Source organism: Falco punctatus (genome assembly GCF_963210335.1).
Source record: "Falco punctatus genome assembly, chromosome: 4".
NCBI lineage: Eukaryota > Metazoa > Chordata > Aves > Falconiformes > Falconidae > Falco > Falco punctatus.
In genome coordinates, this window is record NC_137583.1 from 19,479,005 (window position 1) to 19,502,880 (window position 23,876).

Here is a 23,876-nt window from a genome sequence, read left to right on the forward strand (position 1 = left end):
TGCACATACCTATTTGTTTGAGTAAGCAGTATCATTAGCAGCATAAAACAACCTAAGAGGAACATGGGACTTTTGTTAAAGTGGAAGGCAGAATTCTCTTCGTGAAAAACATCAAAGAAGAAGAACACATGCTGATGTTTAAAAACAGTCTATGTCTAATACAGAACATCAAGACTTAAAAAAAAAAAATAAAAAAAAACCAACCACAAACCAACAAAACCCTCCCCTTGCTTCACGCTATTTCCCTTAGAAACAAACCTAGCACTTACTGCAGACCAGGAATTAGCCATCACCGCCAGGTTGAAGCACTGGTTGTGTAATCCACTAGTAAGTACCAAGATAAAAAAAAAAAATCATATAGACAAATTTCACATTGTCAAAATTAGGACAAGTGGAAGTATTATGAGTGGAAACACTTGCACTTCATCAGTTACAGGCCAGAAGGTAAAAGGCGTCATATGTCCCAAAAAATCTTGAAAGGCAAGGGTTTGGAGAGGCATGCCAGTGCCCGCTCTGGTCCTGCTCTGAGCGCTCTTTGGGGAAAAACAAAACAAAACGAAAGAAAAAAGCTCTGTCCTGCAAAAGCCATGACTGTGCAGCTATTTGCACAGGGAACTGGTGAACAGGCATCACCTCCTGTCAGCATCCCTGGCTTTGTGTTTTTAGTACATTACGCTTGGCCATGCGATGTCAAGTAGTGGAGCAAAAAAGCCTTTTACCTTCTGGTCTCAAACTCAGGGCTGGTCCAAGCAGAGTGTAGCCAAACTTTACTAGCTGTTGGCGATGTTAGCTCGATGGACTTCATCCAGTTCCTTGTGGACTACTGTCCATATTAGGAAAAAATCCCCACTTGACACTGGCACCAGGATCCAGCCTTATCCACGGACACCGGCGGCATTGCAGACTCTGCTCACGAGCCAGGTTGAGACGCAAGGATCACAGCCATGCCAATGTGCCCGTGATCTTCCCTAATTAGTTTCATATAAGTCAAGAAACAATCCTACTCAGGCTAATTAAAACATCTCTTGTGCTTGCGCTGTGAAAAAACCCATACAACCCCACATGGGCAACAAAACCAAAGTAAAAAAAAAATCCCCTAACCCACCCTTGTGGTGAACTTTGTTTCCTTTTTCATGCGGCGCTGGTGACGCTCACAGGAGAACTCTGCAGGGTTCAAGGGCATCTCTAACATGGCAGCTATTTAATTCCACCAGGCAGATCTCTGAGACCTGTAACGAGCGTCTGCTTCCTACCCATCAAGCCATTAATCACCGAGACTCCTAAAAGGTTCAATTCATGTGCCCACTCCGAGAACTCACGAGATGCCTGATAGTCATATGTCATTTGAGAAGGGAACAAAACTGTATTCTTCTCTGAACTGATGTAGCTCCTATTACCAAGAGACTCTCTCCCTTGGGAGCAACCAGAAGAGAGAAATGAAGGAGAGCTGACTCAAAGCTCTGCCTCACAAAGACACATAATTGATGTCGAAGGGGAGGAGAGTTATAAGGAATCTGCCACTACCCCTGTTTTGCCAATAATCTGGGGAACTGGTGAAAGGATTTTGGAAATGGTGGAAAATACCTTCAATTTTTATTAGATACACCCTAGACAGAGGGGCTGCCCTCCTCCTTGGATAAGAGCTCGGCAAAAGCAGAGGAGGTTTTTGCTGTCTTAATATTAGACCATTTCTTCTACTGATTAAGTTCACTCGTCTCGGGACCCTTGTTGCAGCTGGAGGTCATGCCTAGGCACCACCCACACTCACAGATCCTTTGCTTCCCTTGATGTCCACTGCTTCAAAGTCTCAGTCCTTATCTACTAGTGCTCTTAAAAGCAGGGGGGGCTACCCCACCTGGGAGACACCTCCAGCCCCTGGCCATCGCACAGCACCCGTGAATCCAAGCACAAATGCCGAGGGTCCTGGGTGCTGGGGGACCCAGGCTCCGTCTCGCTCAGGGCCCGGCAGCAGTGAACCAGGGCTTAGCTGAACCCCCCCCCCCCCCCGCCCCCCGCACCACCACCCCGGACCGGGCTGAAACGTGACACATATGTATATATATATCGTTTGACAGTGCCATTTCCTGGAAATGACAGCTGAAAAGAAAAGAGTACAAAAAAGGGAAATACATGCTTTCGCAGCTTAAAAAAAAATAATATGGTCACATCGCTCTGTATTTGGTGGAAAATTAAGAAAGAAGAAGCCATCATTTATCCTGCCCTCTTGCTTCTTACTGCTTTTCTTCATTTAATTACTGCTCTATCAGGTAAACTAATAGATAAAACAGACAAAAAATATAAAAACCTAAAAGCACCTCAGCAATTGTTTCACAACCTCATTATTCTTCCTGGAAATAGCCCATGCATCCGCAGAATGTTATCCACATTCTCTTTTTTTTTTTTACTTTTTCTTTATTTCCCCCTACAAAATTCAGCAACAACATTTCTTTCCTCAAACTAGACAGTGAAACTAAGTTTCAGGCAGCCTGGCATATTCACCGTCAGGCGATACTTTACCTTTCTCACTGGCACCTTTTGATCTCTGAGGCTTTGCAAACACTAAGCTGAACCGATCTCCTGCTGTAATTCATAATTAACAATTCAGAGCATTTTTTTACACTCTGTAGATGCCAGCCTGCTGCTTAGGAGTTAGCATACAATTGAAAAACGCTGAAATTTGTTAGCCAATTGAGATTTTTTTCAAAATTTTCCCCATTCCTCCCGAGTGCTACAAAACCCATATTGAGCTGCTGCTGTTACTGGAAAGGCAACTTGGCTGCTTGCTGCTGCACAGACCCGAGAGGAGGCAGAGCACCTGCTTTCAAAGGCTTTACAACGTTGAAAAGGGGTTTATGATACATAAACAGCCCTTTTCAGGTTCAAAAATCCTCTTTTCCCATTCAGCATCACCATTATCCCTATTGGTTTCGTCCGCCTGCAGCTGCTCCCCAGCAGGCAGACAGAAAACGCGGCTCTAGGGGCGATAGCTGTGCTCAGCCCTCGCTTCTCGGCACGAACTCCTCACCACGATGATCTCGCTCCAACGCAGGAGAAACACAAACGGCCAGCACGGGCCACCGCTCGGTCCCAGCACACGCTGCAGCCCACCGAGGGGGCAGAGCTGCCTGCGCAGAGGCTAATGGGCTTGTCCCAGTGGCCACTTTTGTACCCAGAGCACAATCTTGGCTATTGTTCTACAGTCATGAAAAATTAAGCTGAATGGTTAGAATTTCCCACTCCAAATTATGGTATGAGGCCCCATAGTATATTTTGCTCTTGTGGCTTACCTATGGGACCTTGAGCAAAGGAACTCCATGCTGGGAGTGAATGTAAAATATGGGACCATGTAGGCTGGAGAGAAAGTCTTAACCAGAAGCATTTGAATTAAAATAAGCATTTCACTAGCAATCCTTCATTAAGCTTGTGTCCCAAGTTCTCTTGCAAACTACCAGCAATACACACTCTAACGATCTTAAAGTCCTTCACTGCAATTAAAAAACTCCTTTTCCATCACCCAGATTTCATAATGGGGCAACTAAAGCAGAGTTCAGCACTGGAAACAATATTCATGAACTACAAACAGGTAAGGAGTTTTGAACATTTAGAAGTAGAATTACATGCAAAAACCCTTTTCTCTGGTTCCCTACTAGCATAACTAAGCTGAAACACTCTCTGGTCCTCTCTTCAACATTATCAGTGGATTTACAAATTGGTAAATCCTTCTAATCAATTTTTGATGCTGAAAACAAAACAAAAAAACGTTCCTTTTAATCTTTAAACAACCATTAAGACACCTCTACGGAAACATGTCACCATTTCCCTGTTGAGCAGGGAAACATGCCAAAATACCGACATCCTGCCGGCTGAAGCCTGGCCGTGCTGCAGGTTAACGCCGCACACGAGTCCTCCAAAGCACCATGTGCAAAGAGAGGTCTGACACCAAAATCCCGGCTCAAAATACTCCCCAGACTTTGGAAAAGTTCAGGTGCAAATCCACATCCACGTTTTGCATCTCAGGTTTATATCTAAACCAAATACAAGGATTCTCTTGACTTCTTCCAAAGAATAGTCTTTTAAGACACAAGACTCAAGACCAATAAAAAAGGTAATTTAACAATATCTCTAGTGTGTCACCAATCATTTAAAGGGCCTTGAGGCTGCTGCATTCCCACTACAGTACAGTAGCTTTCCCACCCTGCTGGTTTTCAATTGACACCCTCTGTGTTTATATTTTTTTTCCAACTTAAGCCTGATGGCATTTTTTAAACTTCCCCTCACAGCTGACGTCCTCTGCTCGTGCCACCGCTGGGTCCCAGCAGCAGCAGCACCGCAGACAGGACCAAGGCAGGGCAGGGCTCTGCTGAGACCCTCGGTGGTGGGGCGAGGGGTCTTCTCCGCTGTATCGCCCATGGCACAAGGTTCAGGAGGAGGGAGAAACTTAAATTTAGATGGAAGAAGTCAAATGGGGGCAAAAAGAAGGAAAAAAACCCCATACTAAAAAATAAAACCTAAGGGAAGGCTGTTGATCAGGATCGCCCAGCAGTAACTAACTTCAATCATTTGCCAGGTTATCGACCACTTGCTGACTAATCTGAGCTTTTCTTGAAAAAAAAAAAGGCACCAAGAATGGTCCTCGTGGATGCTTTCCCTGTCTGAGCCTGAAGACTCCTTGGAAGACAGTATCTGAGACAGGGAAAATGATCCCTTCACTTTCACTTGGTGTGAGCGGGACTGTCACCAATTTGTTCCTGTTTTCAGAAACTGTGGGCAAAGCCCCAAAGGCCACAAGCTGCTCACAATGGACCTGCAGCACGGCGGGTGCCACCAGCACACCCACCTGGGCCACCCCCCCACCCCCCCAACCCTGCCCCTGCCGTGCTCGGGGGCGAGCAGGGACAGGCACAGCTACTCCTGAACAGCTACAACCTCTAAGTACTTTTGCACATTCCATTACTCAACCAAACACGACCACTCTGGCCCCCCACCTTGGTTTCTGACGCAGAACAGCAATGGGTGTTATTAACAGAAAAGAGCAGCGGGGAGGAAACGGGTGGGAGACCACCACTTAAAACACACTTACCTACTGCAAGAGAAATTAATAGTCATAAAAAATAAACTTGTTCGAAAAGTTTTCCTTTGCAAATACCTATAGCATACCCTACCACCAGCATCGGTAGTAAGTTTTCATATGGATAACTGCTAAATTAATATATCTGCTAAAGGAATCATTTTTTTTGCGCACTCCAAGGTTATGTGTTTAGCAGGCTTCGATACTTCAATGAAAAATTGAGGTGGCAATGATTTGCAGACTAAATTAATGTTAAATACTTCAAAGAACTGGACAAACAAGTCAGCAGCAAAAATTTTATGGGTTCACTTCCTTCAAGGGAACTTAAAGAGCCAGCATTTTATTGCTGTGAATTCTAGTCACTCCTTTTACCCCTCAGCATCTGTTTGAAATATGTAGTAGACAATTGCTTTTTTGGCTCTGACTCAGGTGGTTGAAATACAGGACAAACAGACTACTGTATATAAGCTTTCCTCCAGCAATGAAAATTTTTATTAACTCTCTTGCATTGCAAACTCGGCTGCCTAGCTTCCAATCCCTATAGAATCATCAAGGAATGTGGCTAGTTATTAATTCCGGTGGTCAAGCACGGGGTGGATATGCTGAGACTTGTCTGTGATACTTATAACCTCACATTTAAAAAAAAAAAAAAAAAAAAAGAAGAAGAAGAAAAAAAAAAAGGCGAGGGGAAAAAAGCTACAGAGGGAAGGAAAAAAATAAGTGAGTTCTGTTTAGTTCATCTTTCATACGTGTAAAATTCCAAGCTAAATACTAGCTCTGTGCATAAATATGTCAGCCTCGTCAAATGCTGCAGCCAAAGAAAACATGGCCCGTGGTGGAGGGGTTCAGAATTACCCTCAGAGCCATGACCTGCCCCACCTTCCTGTCGCTGTGTCAAATTCAGGAGTTTTCTCACATTGGTGCTTCATAAAAACAACCTGCAAACACTCCCTAAAAATGACTCTTCTCGCCCCACCCAGGTGAAGAACCAGGGAAAAGAAAAGAACAAAGGTTCATGAAAAGGAAAGGAAAGCACCTGAACCTCAGGAGACTTGACTTTACTTAAAAGGATCCTGACCACCTGTAACTTCTACATTCATATCTCCTGCATCCTCAACACTACCTGTACAGTGGTGACCACTTTCGCAAAGTTTTTGATCACTGAGGAGCAATGTGAGATGGTTTCCTGCATTTAACGTTGAGTAAAACACCCTCTTATAAGTTGTGGTTAAGGGCTAATTGGAGCCTACCTTTGGTTGTTGTGGTGTACTACAGGTTGCTTTTAGCCTCCTGTTGCGTTTCCAACATCATAAATACCTAATAGCAGTGGTCAACATCTAAAAATAAACACTTGCCATATATTTTCTACAGAAAACAACTCCAACTGTCTGAAATCCCACTGCTTTGCAGATATTATTGATTTTTATATTTTTCAGTGGATACTTAACACATAAGATTATTAAATGGCTGGACTTTGCTTAAAGCTCCCCTTGAGTTTTGCTGTATTTTTTGAGAAACAAGGCAACAGTCTACAGCTGGCTGTCTATTTGTTCAAGCTAATTTCCACACTAACAAATTTAATAGTCTGTTCCACCAATGCCATAAATCAGAGAACGTGACTGCAACGTGAAGAGTGTGAAGAGCCATCCAGGGCTGCATATTGCACAGTCCTCTGTATCATGACATACCCTGTGATGCTGAATCTCCCTGGTCTGATATACCACGGCCTGAAGCAATGTCCTTACACCATTTTCTGGTCATCACACCCTATAGGCATCCCTTTGACCTTCCATATCTGTTCCAGTTTCCCCAAGGGAAAGCACAGAGGAGGATGCTTCTCATCCCTTCACCACAAATGCAACTGGTGGATAAGAAGAATGCGCCTCTTCTCCTATTTCTTATGGCCTGTAAAAAGCAGCTTCCCTTCCAGCTTTCGGCTCTCGCTCACCATTTCATCGGGAGCACAGGCTCTCAGGCACCTCAGTTCATCTGGTAAGCACTCACTGTGATGCCGAATGTCAGCTCACGCAGAGAGCGCCCATCACCCAGCCCCAGCCTGCCTCTCCAGCAGCTCCCTTGCAGACAGATATGATATTATAAGCACCACATGTGGTGGGGCTTATAACCTCCCTGAGATGGTGGTGAAACAGCATTGATACCTACCCTGAGGCTCGATTCTGCACAGACAGCAAGTGCCCTGACAGCTTCAAGCACACCAGGTACCTGCTGTCTCCCTCCAGCTCCCACCTGGGCAGCCACAGCCACGAGCCTGTGTAACTGCGCCCAGTGTCTCTGGGCACCCCATCGGAAAGCACTGTAGATGTGCAGCCTCACAGAGACGTGACTACTGCAACTCAGCCGTGTCAAATTCATTCCTAGAAAGGAATCGTTCAAAGCTGGAATCCACTGGAACAAGAAAGGTCAAGCCCTATAACCCTCAGAAGACAACCTGAAGCCCTCTCTCCAAAAGACGCCTGCCGCACACAGGCGCTGGCAGGAAAGCAATTTCGATGCACAGCCACAACGCACTGTCTGCCGAGTCCTAGTGACTCCAAAAGAAGTAGCACCCTCTCCACAAAAAGGTAGGTGCTAGATGAAAAAAATGCCGATTGTCCTGAGGGAAATCTTGGAAACTGAGGTACAAGTCCATGCTGGAAAAGGCCATTCATACCATTTGTCAAATTTTCCTTAAATCATTTATCCAACACAGTCAGCAAACCATGCCAGTAATGTAAGGTAATGGTACTCCAACCAAGCTCTGAAAGTTACACCTGGAGGACTGCAAACTCTGTATGCTATTCAGTAATGAGTAGTCAACTTTTGTCACCATGTAGATAAGGAAAGGAAGCAGATACAAAGCACCCTATCATATAGTTTGCAACCTTCCCCAATATATGGGAATATACATGTCAGAGAGTTGACAGAGACACAATTATAGTTTAGAGAGCCCAGGGTCGACCTTTTCATCCATTCAATATGGTCTTGGGAGTGACACATAGATTGAAAGAACAGTCAGACAGAAATGGTCCTAGTTGCAGAAGAATCCATAAACTTTCCAGGTAACACCGCACTATTTTCTGCTTCTTAAGTATTTCTGGTTTATGCGACAGCATGGCATGGCCTGAGCACACTCCTTGGAGCGAGCAGGTCTTCAGTTCCCAAAGGGCTCCTGATCTCTCCAGCTCCCCACACCTGCCGAGGCGCCTGAAGGAATCCTACAGGTGCTTTACAGAAAGCGGTGCTAATCTATGTCTTAGGCAAATGAAGCACTAAATAAAAGTGCCAGATTAAATGCTACACATAATTCTTATAATAAACTGTAAAAGCAGTTAAAAGCAAAAGCACTGTAATAAACTGCTCCCAGACTGCCTAATCCTGCAGCCCTGAGCGTAAGGGTTTGCTTTGGTGTTGCCTTCCTGAGTCACACAGCGGTTCCCCTTCGTGGAGGCGCGATGCTCAGCTACAGGACCACAGAGGGTTCTCCCAGCAAATGCCCCTTACAGCTTTAACACCTCGCGCTTGCTCCTTCTCTTCACCCTGAGAAGGAGACAGGGCATCTCCCCATGGCTAAAGCCATGGTGAAGGTGGCCTGAGCAGGCATCTCCTCCTCACTCTGCCATCTCACCTTGTTCAGACAAACCACCCCACGACGCAGAAGCAGCAGGGAAGGAGAAATGGCATGGTAGGCTGGAGATGAACCAACTAGTTTTAGCAGCAATACTTGACATGCACACACACACTTTTGAAGTGCACACACCGACCGTCAGGATTTCTTACAATGGTGTTTTGGCCGTTATTTGCTAGCCCCAAAGCACCCCTTGAAAAACACAGCACAACTCTGAGAAAGGTGCCTGCTTTGCCACATTACAGGTTCGGGATAAAAGCATGGCCTTTTAATTGAAATGTTGCCACCTGTCATCTTTAGCCCCCTTTTTTTTGTTGTTGTTTTGGTGGTTTCTTTTTTTCTTGCCTCCACTCTTAATTCTCATTTAAGATACAATTTAAATTCCTGCAATGAAGCTGGATCCTGCAGTATGAATTTGGGACATTCAGCAGAACAGTTCTAGGAGTTGCCAAAGTAGCAAATCGCCTCAGCTAGTGGCATAGCTTAATTACGATTTATCTGATAAAATGCCACCTTCATACAAGAGCCCCCAAATAACATGCTTTCCCTGAAATATCTGGAGTCTGATTCATCTGTTTTACTCCTGCCTTGTGCTGGCTTAGCACCACCGGCAACAGCAGCAGTGTTACACCGATGCGAAGCTGAAATAAATCCACGGAGAGACAGACACACCGCAAACACCCAGAAATTAATGTGCTTTTCACTGCTGTTCGTGTACAAACACATGGAGGGGGGGGGAAATAAAAAATTTTTCTTTTCTTCCTTGCTTTTCGCAAGTTCCTGGCTATCATTCTGAAATGTAGATATTCCCATCATGCCTCGGTGCTTTTCAGCCCCATGATGCCCTCACTTTTGATTGTATAGATGAAGTTGAAGTGCACAGGGTATTTACTGATCCAGTTATCTTGTTCTGTGACAGGCAGAATCAATCAATCAAGGGGCCAGCTTTATGCTTACGTATTCCAGGCACATCTCCGCACTTCAGGATACGAGATCACAGTGTTATCCAGCCAAATTTGATCAACAAATGCAGTTCCCCTGTGCCACAGCAATCTCAGATGAAGATGTTATTATGTGGAACTGAGCAAAGTGATAAAGACAGTACAGAAAAGGGAGGAAAAGTCCAGCTGGACCTTTCTGACAGCCTCTATATACTACAGCTGCAGCATCCCTTTCTCTGAGGCTAACAAAAATAGCGCATTCCCAGGTAGCTGTTGCAAAATTTTTCTGGCCACCCTGTATCTGTTGGTACTTAATGAAAGAAACATTACGCCACAGAGTTTGCAAACATATTCTTAAATGTTGGACGACAGATTACATCCCTTGCCAATGTATTTATTGAGATTTTTTTGTAACACAGGATCACATACTCCATTTTTTCATCACTCTGTTGTGAACAAGCACGTAAAAACCTGAAAGCTCAAAAATATATTTTAAAATCACAGCTGGCTTAAGCAACCTTTATGTATTATTTTTTTTAATCCCAGCTACAAAAAGGTGCATGTGAATGTGTAAATGTTTAAGTCTCTCTCAAGGAGAGTTGACACCACACTTCTATTTTGCCAATAGCTTTTCACTTTGCTATTGCCCTACAGTTTTTTTTTACATTATTTAATCCAAAATACCATCTTTCTGATTCTACCTTTCTTTGCATTTTAAATCTTTAATGGGAGCCTTTGGCAGTCCATGGGCACAATTATTAGATATCTGCAGAGAGAAATTGAAAAATTAATCATACTTTCCATTTTATATTTCTGCACTATACATAAAAATTATCTGGTCTTAAAGCTGCATTCTGTGGTCTTTCGATATTCTCTCCTCAACGTGGTAAATACTATGCAAGAATCCGTGTATCTTACATTCAAATCTCTCCAGATAAACAGTTATATGGAGAATGCAGTGTTCTCTTTTCAAGTGCAAAATTTATTTCAGATCATTTTTCAATTAAAAGGCATCTGCTGTTACTTCTTCTATTATGAACTGCCTAAAAAATCAGGGTAAAAAGTACCCTAGACTAAACATATTGATGATCTTAAAGTTGTTTATTACCCTTTTATGGGCTTGGGTACTTAAATTACAGTTTTTCACAACTGTATGCAAAATGTGTAACACAATCCCTATGCAGTTTATTACAGAAACTGATATATGCATTCATCTGACCTTTGTCTAAATAGACCCTTAACCACAGGGCAAAAAATCCAAAGGCATCTATCAGCATTCGAGTAGTATCAAAACTGTTAGATCTATTAACTTTGTTTTCCTTTCACTATTATTAAACTGGAAAGCAAAATTCAACTGGAAAATTATGCCATTTGGGTTCCCTTGTCATCATGTAATAAGTATGAGAAATATATGTGCAATAGCCAAATGGCCAATAGACAAAACACCCACTCCAAGTGACGTACTGTTTTCCATACCACTCAGACAAAATCAAAACAACAGAGCTGTTGCAAACAAAAACAAAATAACATTTCCCATAAGCATTCCAGACAGAGAAAATTTACAGGAAAAGAAAGCTGGGAAAAGACCCAGAGCAAAGTGACTGTTTGTACCTCCAGCCATAAAACCCGCTTCTGCACAGCTGGTAAACAACAGTTTAGCATTAAAAACACATAAAGGCTCACAATTGATTAATTGTCAAACTTTGGAGTTACAGATTTCCATCAGAGGAGCCGAGCCGGCTGCCTTGGGCAGCGGGGAGGCTGGGCTGCCCACAGCCCCCAGCCACGGATCGGGCTCCATTCGGGAAGGAGCAGGATCCCATGGCATGGGGAAAAGCACCGCGATACAGCGAGGAGGGCAAAGCAAACAATCAGGTTGATCGCTTCAGAGCGGCATGTTCTGCAAACTTTAAAAAAAAAAAAAAAATCCATTTTTTTTTTCTTTTTTTTTTTTTTTTTGGAAAGTCCTTCCAACTCTGCTATTCCGCCAGGCTGCACAGAACTTTTAAAAGTGAAGATGTCGCTTTTTTACAGCTGACTCACATTTATATAACTTTGTTAATGCATCTGCTCCCTGGAAGTTACAGTATCTGTGTTTAGCCGCGATACCTGCCCATAAATCGTGGCAGCACGGCGAATATCAACAGCTGCATTTTACTATTTCAGCCCGTCAGTTTACAGTGTCTCCATCACAGCGAATTCCTGTCAGCTGCACTCTCGCTAACACAATTCCTATGTTTTGCCTGGCAGTAAATGGACGCTTCTGCCCCAGCATCATCTAAACAACTCTGTTAACATTTGCCCCCGAGCGTCTCTCTCTTTGTCCAGTCCCTGTCTTCTAACAGATGTCATCCAAGTCTAATCAAGCATAAAATGGTCATAAATATTTCTTTCTGGTAGATTTCACATTCGCATTTCATGCAGGGACATGATATTTTTCTGCTACCTCCAGGGAGTACCTAATGCAAAAACCAGTTACTTACATTCAAGGCTCATGTTCCTTTAGTAAAATGCAGCACATGTTCTCAGTTCAAAGACATAAAAAGGCACAAGACTTTATCTTCTTTTGTTTAACTGCATCCTTTTTTTTTTTTTTTTTTTTAAATAACATGTGCCACGGCTTCAATCTAGGTATGACATTGTCCTTTGCTTAACAGGAAAACACACAAGCACATAATGCCTAATTCTGACCCTACCACTCTCTTAGGCACAAGCGTTTTTGAATTCTGTACTCCCATACCTTAAGTGTTGCACAAAAGAGAGATTCTCCCCCCACAGCTATTTCATTTAACAAGCTATTTAAAGACTTCACAAGACTAGAAATGTACTTCTCTTTTTTGGTTCATTTTATGCAAAATTTTGCAACCTACTTTATCATATTTTATTAAAACACTTAAATGATTCTAGGACACAAATTTAAGATTCATGCCTATTTAACAGTTGATAAAGATAATCACGAGATACAAGCTATTTCCAGTGCTTTAACTTTGAAACTATTCAAGATAATTAATTCTTCTTAATGTTAGAATCATCACAGAAATTATATTTACCCTGCATAAACTTGGTAAATAACTTGTCAGACTGGAAAATAAAACTAACCTTGTATTATTCACAAAGCATTATTTCTTATTATTTTTTTCCCCTGTTATGTTTGCCAAAGCAGAAATATGACATTGCTATTTAAAGCGAACCACACAACACTTAAGGATATAGATCACAACAGTGAGGCTGTTTTTCCCCCTCCTCCTCCACTGAGCCTAATATTTGATTACTGTTAGTCAAATCAAGCTTTCAGGCAAATAATCTCCATTTTTTAAGTTAATGAGATGTGGTCATGTCGACAACAGCTTGCAGAAACTTTTAATTCCAATTCCTGCAGGCTGTGCTGGCCTCTTTTACAGCAACCACTGTATGAATGAGTCAAATTTGCCAAAATGGCTTATGTAGACAAGTGCACACTTTAAAGAGGCACTAATTAAAAATACCCACTGGTATCATAATTTAAATACCATGAAAATAAACTGTAAAAGTAGCTCAGCTACAATCTTATGACTTTCCTTAGAGCTCGTTTACTTTAACTAGATGATGTTTTATTGCAGATGTATTCCTAGCTAAAAACAATTTTACGTCTTGGAGGAATTCAAGATTTTGATATAATTAAACAATTTATGTTAATATTTGTTTCACATAAGCTATTAAGAAAGCCCCCCAGAACAAGTGCTAATTGAGAAAGAGGCAAAGAAATAGAATGCTGAAGTAAGCAGCAAATTTATACTGTTGATTTACTGCTCTATCTGCAACATCCCCCCTCATTACAGCTCTCTTTCTCCTTCTCATTCTCTGCTATAAGGCTCCCAGCTGTACCGAATCCCATTAAAACACTTTCCTTCAGTGCTATTATCTACCACTTTCCTCAAAAAAGGAAGAAGAGGAAAAGGGACACAGAGAGAGGTGGAGCTTGGTATTATTCTTGATGCACTTCCCTGGCCACAAGTTCTCCAAAATCCCTTTTGTCTTTCTGATTTTTTTGGCAAGGAACACAAGTGGCACAGCTGTAGCGTAACAAAAGCAGACGTGAGATCAAAAATGAAATAAAAGTTGGTGCTGAGAGGGTTAAACCTATTTAAGGGGTTAAATATGCAATTACCGCTGACTAAAACCAGAGAGACATATAGATAAATAGAAGAAATGAAGTCCCCAGGTTCCATTCAGGAGCCTTCATCACATTACTACCAGACAGAAAACTCTTTAAGTACCATTTTCAGATGTTAAATCATTGTTCGTGCAGCACATATTCTCACTATTCCTGGGGGAACAATATCTGAAGACAGCGTGCTAACAAATGCAATCCAGTAAACAGGCATTTTTCCTCTTGTTGTTAGTACCTTTGTGTTCCAGCTCCCAGCTCTGTCATCCATGCCTTCTCTCTGCTTTGAAGTTAAAGTACTGAATGAGCGTTGTCATCTATTATCCAGAGTGTGCATGTAGATTATAAATAAGAAATAAAAGTGACTTTCAGTACACTGCTTTTGCATTAGCAAGTTGCCTTCTCTGTTACCTCCTCTGTCCTTCATACTTTGCAACCAACATTATATTAAAAAACTGACTTTTTAAGTGTTTCTTGTGGAATGCTATAAAATATGTACACAGCAGAGACAAAAGTTTTATTGAAACAAACAAGTCCAGCAGTTTAACCAGGTTCATGAGTTCAGCTTCAATAGACTGTTTAACCCTTATCTGCAGATGTCCTTCAGGCCCCTGACAATTAATTGCATCCCTGGCTTCTTTTGCATGCACACTGCTGAAAACACTGAGCTATTAATTACACTGAAGTGATTTACAGAAAGAGTCCTTTCCGACTATTGATCAATTATTTATTAATATTTTCCGGCATTACGATCTCATCACATTTTTCATTTTAAGGCCCTGAATAAACACTTCTCAAACGAGTCACAGCACTGACCTATTTCAACTGCATCTGCGTGCACCTGGTCGGAGAACTCTTCTCCACAACACTGTGTTTCTCCCATTGCTCCATCTGAAGGAAGAGGTGAGCAAAGGCGATTTGCGCTCTCAGTGCCCAGACCCCTCAGTCTTCCCTCTGCCTTCCACTGGCCTCACCAAGCGCTGCTTCAGGGCTACAGACCTTCTGCAGCAGGGCCAGTTTAACTGAAAAATTGAGATTACTGAGGTCTGGTGTCCTAATCCACACAGGTTGTCTAAATTATGGTAGTTTAGGAAGCAGAAAAGTGTTCGAAGCCCTGAGGGTTAGCGGGCACCTGGTGAAGTACACACCAAGGATGTACACGGAGAGCTCTGTCCTGGCCCAGTTCCAGCGGGGAATCCCCTGGGCCACCTGCGGGCACAGGCACAGTGGACTCGGGTCTCATGCCCAGATGTGCCTCTACAGAAAAAAAAGCAGGTTCTGGCGAAATCTGAGCAGAGCCAAACCAGGCTGACCCCAAAGCAAGCACTGTGTGACAACCTGAAAGTCACAGAAAGCCAGCTTTGGGAAGAGTAAGCACAAGCCTGGGAACAATACACCTCTAAACAAACAATAACGGATCTTTTACACTTAATAAACTCCTCGTTATTTAGCAGAACATCCATTTTAGAGGACCAAAAGCATGCTTAGGCACCCAGCTGCCCTTCAACTCGATGTTCAGCTCAAAGCCTTGGCAGACAGTAACTGCTGCACCACATCTATGATGTTTCAAGCTGATGGGAACACAGAGACCTGAAGACCAAAGCTCCTCTGGAGAGGAAGCAGAAAAGGCTGGACGGGATGCACCGCACAGGGACTGGCAGTGCCCCAGCTGCTGCCTGTCAAACTGTGGTATCAGCCAAGATGTTCTGAAAATAAAATCCCTCCACGCAACACGTGTGCACAGACGTGTGACAGACTACGGGCTGGCCAGGTAAGGAATCTGCAGGGCAGGCACAGAGGAGCCCTCCTTCCTTCATCCCTCCAGGTGTCCTGGATCTTTGTTCCTTTCAGCCTTTTGGATAAACAATAATTATATAAAGCAGCTCAAGCACAGTCCAGTGACTTTCACTCGGACATATGGGAGCCAGTCGTTTCATAAAGCGCTTTTGGTAAATGATTCAAGTCCCTATAAAGACCAAGGCAATCTAGTAATGATTTCCAAGGTTGTCACCTACTGCCTGCCCATAACGTCACAAAGGAAAAAATCAGATGGAGAAAAATGGAAGAGGCAGCACATATCCCTTCCTTCTCTCTACCAGGATAAGACTGAAATGTGATTGTGCTGAACAGTCTTTCATTAGCAGATAGCACACCTGCAGGCAGCTCAAACAGCCTGGAGAACATCATCCTTCCTTCCCTTAGGCAAGGTATCTGCGGATGGTGTGATCTCTTGGTGCACAAGGAATATCAGCAATCCCACGTGAGCGTGAAGGGCGCACTGCTGATCCCTCCTTTGGTGCCAGCCCCAGGTGCACCCAGGCACAGGACCCCCTCCTGCTCTGGCAAAGCACCGTGTACAGGGCCTGACCACGTCTTAACCCTGAGGAAAGGGGCAGCCCTTGTGTCCCTGGTATTCGGCACCCTTACTGCCCCGGTGGGAGGTATGTTCAGGCATGCAAACTAGACATGACTGCACTGCAATCACCACCTCAGCTGGCTGCACGGGGTGTAGCACTGGTAGAAACACAGCAAGTACCAAAATCAGATGCTTGGAGCACAAATCTAAAGAAATGTCAATGCAGAGGGTCCTAGGATGTATTTCTAACATGTCCAAATACTTTCTCCAGCCCAGCTCTGGGCTTCATTTTGTCCTGTGTGTCCCTGGCCTTAATGCCTTAGCAGCATCATCAGCCAGTGGTCAGCCTTTCTTCTGCTGATCCTGAATAGGGAAATTTCAAGGGGCTAGAAAGAAAGAAAAAAAAAAAAAAAAAAGTCATTCCTCTCCAAGAAAGATGATCAATCCTTCAACTGGTAGCTGCTGCGTCACTAAAAAGAGCAGCATCACCTTACAGGACAGCATGCTGGAGATTTCCTGAAAAGTTGCAGGGGCTTTGCTCAGACACAGTCCTACCTGCTGGATGCCTGTCACTCCTGGAGGTTTGTCCCTGCCCGTCACACAGGAAAACATAACGAAGCACTTTTTTCTCTGGTAGGGGCCAATTTTCCATCCACCTCCTGTCCACGGGACTGAAGAAACCAAGCCCCAGCCCAGCTCCCTTACTCAGCAAGTTTGTATCTTTCCCAAGATTACTAACGAGTAAATACTCCCAGGTTTCACGAGTTCATTTAACAATAGCTGTATCTCCCCAGCACAAGGGGATCAGCTCCTAAAGACAAGATGAGAGAAGGTGAAAAGCTGGTCTTAGGAAACATGAGATCAGGTACAAAAGGGATTCTTTGCTGTCAAAGCATAATATGTCAGCTTGTGATAAACCTGAATTGCTTCATATACCAAGGATCACTAGACATTAGCTGCTTTTTATATGGCAATATGGTGCGAAGGTTTCAGACAGAATATTGTTTTACGTTGATCATGGTAAAACTCTCTGTAGCTTTGATAAAGCCTGCATACAGGCTTTTCATTCAAACTAATGAGTGATACTGGCTGTTGGATGCCGAGACACGCTCTTGATGCTTTCCAGTGGTTCAACTCATAACCAGGAATCAATTCAGCCTGGATAAGCAAGTGTTACTCATCTAAAGGGTTTTGAATGATGATCCTGTTGCCTGTGTTTTCCCCTAGGTACATCTGAAAAGGTACGGTGACAAAGGGAGCACCACATGTTGGCAAAGTACCGCTCTTACCAGAGGGATCTCCTGGGTTCAGCCTGCTCTGAACGAACAGTTGGCTCACACTGTAATCAGCCATCAAACAGCTCAGACCCTATGGGCTATTCACTTAGCACAGGCCTTTTGCTGCTGTGTTTTCCAACATCTGTTTCAATGCTTGTCATCTCCCTGCTTTAAACAAATGTACTGCAGATGTCTTGTCTTGTGGACGACAGAGACTTGGCAGAGACGGGAACAGTGGCCTCCAAACGACAGAGGCACAGCTACAGCAGTTATTATTGGGGGGTTCTGAATGGACTCTGTGCATTAAACATGAAATGAGATTTTACACTCACACCCCCACCCCATGTCCCCATTTAAACCTTCTGTTTTGTCCTTCAGATTTTAAGGACTGATGAAGGACAGGGATCAGGATGCAGAGATGCAGCCTACTCGGAAACATGTGGCCTGAGTCTTCTCAAAAGATTTATCGTTGACATATGCAATTAAACAGGAAGACACCCTCATTTGCTCATTTTTTGCTGCAAGGACAATCTGATACAAGACTGGACATGGAGGAACATGATGTGGGGTAAAGACAGCAGCTTCTGAGACCAGATCCTGGCCTGAAAACAATAGAAAAGAGACTTCCTCAGGCTAAGACTGTGCTTCTGGAAGAACCAATACATTAAATGAGATAAACAAGAACCTATCCCTATAGGTCACTGTGAGTTGTCTCCAGATGCATCCCTCCTCGGGTGTTTTTTTTTACGTAAATCCAGTTTGACCTTCCACTAGGAAAAACAGTCAACTGAGATTTGGCATTTTATATTTTTTTGAGAGTGCTACTTTTGCCCCTGCAAACCCATCTTACCTACAGCTGTTTGAGGTTTGGCTGGGGGGAGTTACATAGTTAATAAGATTCTGACAATCTCACTTTTCAATAGCTTGGTTAATTGGTGCAATAGCTGTAAAGAGGCTGGAACAAGCCAGGTGCTAGCTGGCTGCTCTTCCCACTGCTCTGTCCTATACAGTAAAGGTGACATGGCTATGTCTACACTGTTTTAAATGTCAAGTGCAAATGACAGGTCGGTCCGGGATGCAGGTAATTTTTTTTTAAATCAAAGGGAAAGCATGTATCCAGCAGTAGGTCTTTGAACAAGGAAAACCAGGAGCTGTATCTTGACTGTAAAGTCTTCTGATAGTATCTCAAGGGATATTTTCATAAGCAAGTGAGGAAAACATAAATTTAACAAAATTACTGTATACTGGGTGTATGTATCCATGGGTCACTCTCAGAATGGAACAAGATAGTAAACATGCTGAAGAAGTCAATCTTTTTTTTAACACCACCACAGATGAAGGAACAGACAACTCAGAGAATCTGGGGATGATACTAGTATCACTACATTGGGAGTGATTGCAAAGATGTTGGAGGAGAAAGCAGAGAAATTGTCTGTAAAAAGGGGATGGCATTTATTAAGGTTAAACTATAAGATGACACAATTCAGCTGGAATAGCCAAAATTCATAAATACAGAAGGAAGACAGCCGATTACACACTACTTCTTGGGGGAGGGGGTGGAAGCCTAAGGATTACAGCAGATCGCAAGTTGAGTATGAGTCAACAGGGTCATGCTGTTGCAAAAATGACATGTACCACAGTCAGATGCATAAACAGGAGCATTGCCTGCAAGTTACACACTGGGAAAACCATTGACTTCAGCTGGAAGACCATGTCATTGGAGCACTGCAATTCAAGACGAACACAGACTGGTTGGAGACAGTCCAGAGGACAGTGACCAGAACGACCACAGCTCTGGAAAATAGGATGTACAAGGAGAGAGCTAAGACTGCTTAAGTTCTGAGAAGATAGAGGGTACAGACAGGGGAACGGCATTCATGTATGAGAAAGGATGCTGTAAAGAGAAAGGAGACAATCTGCTCTCTGCCTGTTACAAACGCAACAAGCGGGAAGAGGCTGTACTTGAAGGATAAATATTTTAGTCAGACATTGGGGAGAAGCTTCCTAACAGAGAGTTAAGCATCAGGAGTGCCCGGGCAGGAGTGAAACCTCCATCGACCGACTGGTGAGACACATATCAGACAGACTCAGGAGTCTCAAAAACACACTGTACCCCTGCTTTTGGTCTGCATGGAGAGACTTGGGCCCGGGAGGAAGAAGTCTATTTTTCCAAAATCCACAAAGAAAAAGGCTTAAGAGTGGAGAGCAGTTCCCAGCAAACGTGGGCTGGTGGGCTGCCCTGCTCTGCACGTGGCCACAGTGCCCAGCACTGCAGAAGTCACCACCGCGGGCTCTCGGTGACCTTGCGAGGATCCCCACACGTGAACACGGCACGCGCTTCCCTGCCCCCAGGGAAAGGCACATATTTTTGCTTGCAGTTCATGAATCTTTGACGTACAGTCCCTATGACACAACCTTGGAAGACCGTATCTTTTATTTATTATGCCTAGCAATTGTCCTTGTAATCAATTAGGAAAAGAAGCAGGTGGTCAACAGAAACTGCAAAATAAAACCCCTCAGCAAAGCAAACACTATAAGTTTCTGAGAAAAAAAAATACTGTAAACAGAGCTAATCACTGCTAAACCTTTATAATCCAGTCCTTGCCCAAGTTAAGAGACTGGGACCAAGAGTAAAACACTTTAAAAAGCATTAATTGGAAGAATCGGTGAATCATTTCCCAAGGAAAAGTAGTAGTCAGACGTATTTTAAACTCCAAACACTCACCGGGTTTGCAAAGGGGCTCAGTTCCACCCCGTCAGAGTGGACTAAGGGACAAAGGGTCCCACACCGCCTGGTGGGACAGTGTTCCAGGGACTGGGAGACACGCTGCCATCGTGGGCTTCACCCTGGCAGTTGTAAAGACGACTTGTTGAACCGAAAATAGCCCGCTTTTAGCTCCTCTATAACATATCTACAGTTACCAGCATTCCCTGTACCTTGTTGAGTATTACATTCAATAATATTAATAGGCTCGTATTTACCGTATCTTAAAAGCTAACAATCCTATTGCCAGTGCTAATTAAAAAGACAAGAAGCTGAAAAGAAGCAGTGGATTATTTCTTCAACATGGATTCATGCCTAGATTTAATAAAACCTGCTTTAGTGTTATAACCTTACATTTGTTTCAAGAACACTATAAAAGATAAGTTCTGCTTTTTGTTGTTTATTGACTTGGAGGGTTTTTCTTTCCGATCTGTAATATACCATCACAGCTATGGGAAGGCGATGAAGTAGACCGTTCTCCCTGAACAAAACAACCTTTTGCCACTCAAATACCACGACTGGGATGGTGGCTGTGAAGAAACCAGCACACCTATTCAGAGAGAAGAACTCTGAATACATGACCAGAGAGTAAAACGCAGGATTAGGGAGGTTTATCCGTAACGAGCCCTCCCTGCGACCTTACAGAAAGCACTTCACCTACAGCTACAAGAGCGCGCCACGGCCAGCTTTTCCAGGTGGCAGACCGTATGGTTTCTTCCAGCCACAGAGCATCCCTGCCACACAAACAAGAGCTCCCATGCATGCATGCTCAGCAGATCTGATGCCTCCACCCACGCCAACCCGCTCCACATGTACATGCCAAGCGCAGGACACGTTCCCAGTGGGAATTTTTTTACTCCACTATGGCAGACAAGCTACCAAATAAAAATACTGCACTTACCCTAAAATGAGGATAAAATTAATAATGACAGACAAAGCAATGCCTTAATCAGCCTCTTCATCAAGAACTCTGCAGGCTTTCCAACAAAATCCAGAACAGATGATTTCCACACACACCTGTCCATCTTTCCCCGAGTTTGAAGAAGAGGATTGACATGGTATAGGAGCGGGTAAGTAATGCAATACAACAAAGCAAAGATAAACTACAGCCACTTGCCCAAACCCAGAGCTTTTCCTAGGCAAGCTCATCTTTAGATCAAGTTTCTCATTTAAGCAGAAGCCAGAAAAAGTCTCCTGGAGACTGTTGAGCCTGGACTTTGAAGATCTGAGTGCTACAAATGCTTTCCCATGCATGCGAAGAATCATACCTCATTTTATTTCTAATTTTTCCTGCAAGATGCTGGGCCCCAATACTTCGTAACAAGTTCCATTTCTCCTTCCCTGTGCCTGTCTGACCTTTTTCCTTCAGTGAATCAATTATGTGGCAACAAAAACACAAAATGATGATGGTTGAAAAACACAAATGCTCTGACTTGAGCCCAAACCCTCAATGTTGTGGGTCTGCTGCTGATTAAGGATGCCAGGTACTAGGGAAGATCCAGCCACTGCCCACACAACCCTTGTGAACAGCTAGGGACCCTACCCCTATTTTAGCATGTATGCCACTGATCATTGGAAAAAGGAGAAAAAAAGCATGTATGTCAGACAGTCAGTGGTCTTACAACATTTCAGAAGTGTTGTAGTTCTTTCCTGGCAGAGGTTTCTTGGTATCAGTGATAGTAACAAGAAAAAATTAAGGAAAACTTGATTTGAGCACATCAACAGCAACCACATTCCTTTAGCCTGTCATCACTCTAATCCAAGTAGACAATATCCCCCCCGCCCCTTCTTTCCTGCACTTAATTTCCAGGTAGGGTTTGTTAAAGCCTGAAATCCCACCTGAACTTTGGCAAGTCTTTTTTCAAAAGAATAAATAATTATAAAAAAAAAAAAAAAAAAAGAGACCCATACACAAATATTTGGCTAAGCAACCCATAGCAAATTGTGTAATGCCAGTTAAAAGTTGTGTTTTCTAAGTATCAGCCCCAGAGGTTTTATCTGAAATAAAATCCTGATTACTTCAGATTCTGAAGGCAAACTGTGACCCTGCTCTGCATCTCCAAATTTGAAACATTTGTGTTGTGCCCCTCAATAACGATGCCTCTTGCTAGAAAAGAACAAAACCTTTTCAAGAACTTGCTTATTTCATCTAGTAAGGTAAGAAGGCCCCAAACATGCATATAAAAATTAGTTCAGCCTTGAAGCTTGATCAAAAAAGGTCACCCAAAATTGGAAATACAGTGCTCTATCAAGCAAAAATGACCCATCTCCAGGCATGCAAACGCCTTCTGTGTGCCTGCATGCCCAGCGACGTTTCTGTCTGTTAGAACCCCAGTCTTCAATCTTTATGGTCATTAAATGAGAATCAGAATTAGGTCAGCACACACAAGACAAGGAATTATATCCATTTCTTGCATCCTTCTCCTTGGTTTGCCTGGGAACATGCTCTCTCCTGCGAGGGCTGGGGGCGAAGGGGAGAACTGCGTTGATGAGTTTTGCAACATGTTGCCAGATAGATTAAATAGCCTAACTCTCTCCCACCTTTACTTTGCCAGCCTTACTTTCAGTAGCCTGGGAAAAAAAAAAAAAGAAAAAGAAAAAAAAAAAAAGAAAAAAAGAAAACCCCTTAAAAGAAAAAGAAGAAATATGATTAAAAATAAATTGAAAAGCCCAACTTGTAATAAAGCTGGCACTTGCCCCAGGCTTCAGAAATGTCTGAGACATGACACTGACTATACACTCTACAGACACAAGATATAGCTTTTATAGGGAAAAAAAGAGAGAGATTTGCACTATTGAAAACAGGTTGCAAATACAGTTTATGTTTTGAAAATGTAGGGAGCATGGCTAACAAAATACAGAACACAGCAACAAAACAAGCAACACTCATCCTACAAAACTGTCATTATATAATGTTGCTGTTTATACTAAGCCTCCAAAAAATACCTTCTGTTAATTTTTTTAATTAATGGGGTGCTATACAGTTAAATAAACTCATGAAGCATATTCACGACTTTTGCATTTTTACTTCATATCCCAATCTTTATTTACAACATTACTGTTATAAATTACAACAGTACTGTTGATATTCTCCTCACTTGCTGCGATACCCGATGGAGCTCCACAGGAGAAAGAACATAACACAGGAAACCGCGGCATTTCATTCTGCTCTCATTTAAATGTATTTAAGTCAGACAAAACTCCACTGAAAGCAACAGCTATGCTAGTGAAAACCACTGCAATTCCAGTGCTGCTCCTAAGGCACTGCCAAACAATCTCCCTACGTGCAGCGCATTTCCAAATAAAGTTAAATTACTTATAAAATATCAGCAATCCATGCAACTTCTTATTACTGTGAAATTACTTAAGCCTTAATTCATCAAGGTGCTTAAGCACATTCCTAATTTTACAGGCATGAGACGTACCAGTGACCTTAGTAAGACTAGTCACACACTTATATTTAGGCACATGCTTAAGCATCTTGCAACGCTGAAAGCCACAATGAGAAACAGTTCCATGTGAATTAAAAACTGCTTTACACCTTCACAGGCAAACCACCACTTCAGGTTTGCTGTATCCCAGGTTTGGCTGCACCACTTACTAGATAACCCCTAAAGTACAAAGATCAATGGAGGACGAACAGTCTCTAATAATCTGAATAACATCAACCATTTGAAATAGACTTCCAATTTATATCT

The 23,876-nt window shown here is 43.0% G+C and overlaps 1 protein-coding gene across 16 annotated transcripts in view; it reads right to left on the reverse strand.

Moving 5' to 3' along the window:
- Positions 1-23,876, reverse strand: part of FOXP1 (forkhead box P1) — a 387,112-nt gene that overhangs the window by 133,732 nt on the left and 229,504 nt on the right. The gene's annotated exons all lie outside the window — the stretch shown is intronic.